Below are 4,139 nucleotides of genomic sequence, written 5' to 3' on the forward strand. Positions count from 1 at the left end.
CCGCTTCACACGTAGATCTCGCCACGACGCTCTATTTGGAACTGCACCAACTGACAGCTCCACCATTTAATAAAAACACGTATCTGGTTCGTGACTTAGAGTCATCCGGATCAGTGTCAGAGCTTGCATTGACGTAACCATTTATGACGAGCTCTTTGTCACCTCCATATACGAGAAACATATCCTTAGTCCTTTTCAGGTATTTCAAGATGTTCTTGACCGTTGTCCAGTGATCCACTCCTGGATTACTTTGGTACCTCCCTGCTAAACTTATAGCAAGGCACACATCAGGTCTGGTACACAGCATTGCATACATGATAGAGCCTATGGCTGAAGCATAGGGAACACCTTTCATTTTCTCTCTATCTTCTGCAGTGGTCGGGAATTGAGTCCGACTCAACTTCACACCTTGTAATACAGGCAAGAACCCTTTCTTTGCCTGATCCATTTTGAACTTCTTCAAAACTTTATCAAAGTATGTGCTTTGTGAAAGTCTAATCAAGCGTCTTGATCTATCTCTATAGATCTTGATGCCCAATATATAAGCAGCTTCACTGAGGTCTTTCACTAAAAAATTCTTATTCAAGTATCCTTTTATGCTATTCAGAAATTCAGTATCATTTCCGATCAACAATATGTCATCTACATATAATATCAGAAATGCTACGGAGCTCCCACTCACTTTCTTGTAAATACAGGCTTCTCCAAAAGTCTGTATAAAACCATATGCTTTGATCACACTATCAAAGTGTATATTCCAACTCGGAGAGGCTTGCACCAGTCCATAAATGGATCGATGGAGCTTGCACACTTCGTTAGCACCTTTTGGATCGACAAAACATTCTGGTTGCATCATATACAACTCTTCTTTAAGATATCCATTAAGGAATGTAGTTTTGACATCCATTTGCCAAATTTCATAATCATAAAATGCGGCAATTGCTAACATGATTCAGATGGACTTAAGCATCGCTACGGGTGAGAAGGTCTCATCGTAGTCAACTCCTTGAACTTGTCGAAAACCTTCCGCAACAAGTCGAGCTTTGTAGACAGTAACATTACCGTCAGCGTCAGTCTTCTTCTTGAAGATCCATTTATTTTCTATGGCCTGCCGATCATCGAGCAAGTCAACCAAAGTCCATACTTTGTTCTCATACATGGATCACATCTCAGATTTCATGGCTTCAAGCCATTTTGCGGAATCTGGGCTCATCATCGCTTCCTCATAGTTCGTAGGTTTGTCATGGTCAAGTAACATGACTTCCAGAACAGGATTACCGTACCACTCTGGTGCGGATCTTACTTTGGTTGACCTACGAGGTTCGGTAGTAACTTGATCAGAAGTTTCATGATCATCATCATTAGCTTCCTCACTTAGTGGTGTAGGAATCACTGGAACTGATTTCAGTGATGAACTACTTTCCAATAAGGGAGAAGGTACAGTTACCTCGTCAAGTTCTACTTTCCTCCCACTCACTTCTTTAGAGAGAAACTCCTTCTCTAGAAAGGATCCATTCTTAGCAACGAATATCTTGCCATTGGAGCTGTGATAGAAGGTGTACCCAACAGTCTCCTTTGGGTATCCTATGAAGACACATTTCTCCGATTTGGGTTCGAGCTTATCAGGATGAAGCTTTTTCACATAAGCATCCCAGCCCCAAACTTTAAGAAACGACAACTTGGGTTTCTTGCCAAACCACAGTTCATAAGGTGTCATCTCGACGGATTTAGATGTTGCCCTATTTAACATGAATGCAGTTGTCTCTAAAGCGTAACCCCAAAATGATAGCGGTAAATCAGTGAAAGACATCATAGATCGCACCATATCTAGTAAAGTACGATTACGACGTTCGGACACACCATTACGCTGTGGTGTTCCAGGTGGAGTGAGTTGTGAAACTATTCCATATTGTTTCAAATGAAGTCCAAACTCATAACTCAAATATTCACCTCCATGATCAGATCGTAGAAACCTGATTTTCTTGTTACAATGATTTTCCACTTCACTCTGAAATTCTTTGAACTTTTCAAATGTTTCAGACTTATGTTTCATCAAGTAGATATACTCGTATAAATCATCTGTGACGGTCAGAAAATAATGATATCCGTCGCGAGCTTCAATGTTCATTGGACCACATACATTAGTATGTATGATTTCCATTAACTCTGTTGCTCGCTCCATTGTTTCGGAGAATGGAGTTTTAGTCATCTTGCCCATGAGGCATGGTTTGCATGTACCAAGTGATTCATAATCATGTGATTCCAAAAGTCCACCAGAATGGAGTTTCTTCATGCGCTTTACACCAATATGACCTAAACGGCAGTGCCACAAATAAGTTGCACTATCATTATCAACTCTACATCTTTTGGCCTCAATACTATGAACATGTGTATCACTACTATCAAGTTAGTAAAAACAGACCACTCATCAAGGGTGCATGACCATAAAAGATATTACTCATATAAATAGAACAACCATTATTCACTGATTTAAATGAATAACCGTCTCACATCAAACAATATCGTTCATGCTCAACGCTGGCACCAAAGCACCGTCATGATCTCCATCGCCAAAGCACCGTCATGATCACCATCGTCACCGGCTTGACACCTTGATCTCCATCGAAGCATCGTTGTTGTCTCGCCAACTATTGCTTCTACGACTATCGCTACCGCTTAGTGATAAAGTAAAGCAATTACATGGCGATTGCATTTCATACAATAAAGTGACAACCATATGGCTCCTGCCAGTTGCCGATAAATGTGTTACAAAACATGATCATCTCATACAATAAAATTTAGCATCATGTCTTGACCATATCACATCACAACATGCCCTGCAAAAACAAGTTACATGTCCTCTACTTTGTTGTTGGAAGTTTTACGTGGCTGGTACGGGCTGAGCAAGAACCGTTCTTACCTACGCATCAAAAACCACAACGCGGTATAGTGATTGCTTTTTGATCTTCAGAAAGAACCCTGTTCATTGAATCCGATTCAACTAAAGCTGGAGAAACAGACACCCACTAGCCACCTGTGTGCGAAGCATGTCGGTAGAACCAGTCTTGCGTAAGTGTACGCATAATGTCGGTCTGGGCCGCTTCATGCAACAATGCCGCTTAATCAAGAATCAACTAGTGACGGCAAGCAATAAGTATATACCCACGCCCACAACTCCTTTGTGTTCTACTTGTGCATATAACATCTACACATAAACCTGGCTCAGATGCCACTGTTGGGGAACGCAGTAATTTCAAAAAAAATTCCTATGCACACGCAAGATCATGGTGATGCATAGCAACGAGAGGGGAGAGTATCATCTATGTACCCTCGTAGACCGTAAGCGGAAGAGTTATGACAACGCGGTTGATGTAGTCATATGTCTTCACGATCGACCGATCTAGCACCGAAGATACGACACCTCCGCGATCTGCACACGTTCAGCTCGGTGACGGCCCGCAAACTCATGATCCACCAGAGCTTCGAGGGAGAGTTTTGTCAGCACGATGGCATGATGATGGCGATGATGATGTGTAACACCCCGGATGTAATTTACCTAATATGTAATCCAACTCTTGCCCTTTCCGGCGCTAAGTTATTTTATTTTCTCGGGTTCGGGTTTTGTCTCCGTGTGTTGTTGTCGTTGTCATGCATCTCATATCATGTCATCATGTGCATTGCATTTGCATACGTGTTCGTCTCATGCATCCGAGCATTTTCCCCGTTGTCCGTTTTGCTTTCTGGCGCTCCTATCTCCTCCGGTGGTCATTTCTACCTTCTTTTCGTGTGTGGGGGTTAAACATTTCCGGATTGGACCGAGACTTTCCAAGCGGCCTTGGTTTACTACTGATAGACCGCCTATCAAGTTTCGTACCATTTGGACTTCGTTTGATGCTCCAACGGTTAACCGAGGGACCGAGAAGACCTCGTGTGTATTGCAGCCCAACACCCCTCCAATTTGGCCCAAAACCCACCAAAACCCTCTCCATCATCTAGAGCGTTCAATCACGATCGCATGGCCGAAAACCACACCTCATTTGGACTCTCCTAGCTCCCTCTATGCCTATATATAGCCCCTCCTCTGAAATCCCGGATTCCCCTCGTCTCAAACCCAAAAAAAATCTACCGCGCCGCGGCGG

This window comes from Triticum aestivum, chromosome 5A (assembly GCF_018294505.1).
Source record: "Triticum aestivum cultivar Chinese Spring chromosome 5A, IWGSC CS RefSeq v2.1, whole genome shotgun sequence".
Taxonomy (NCBI): Eukaryota; Viridiplantae; Streptophyta; class Magnoliopsida; order Poales; family Poaceae; genus Triticum; species Triticum aestivum.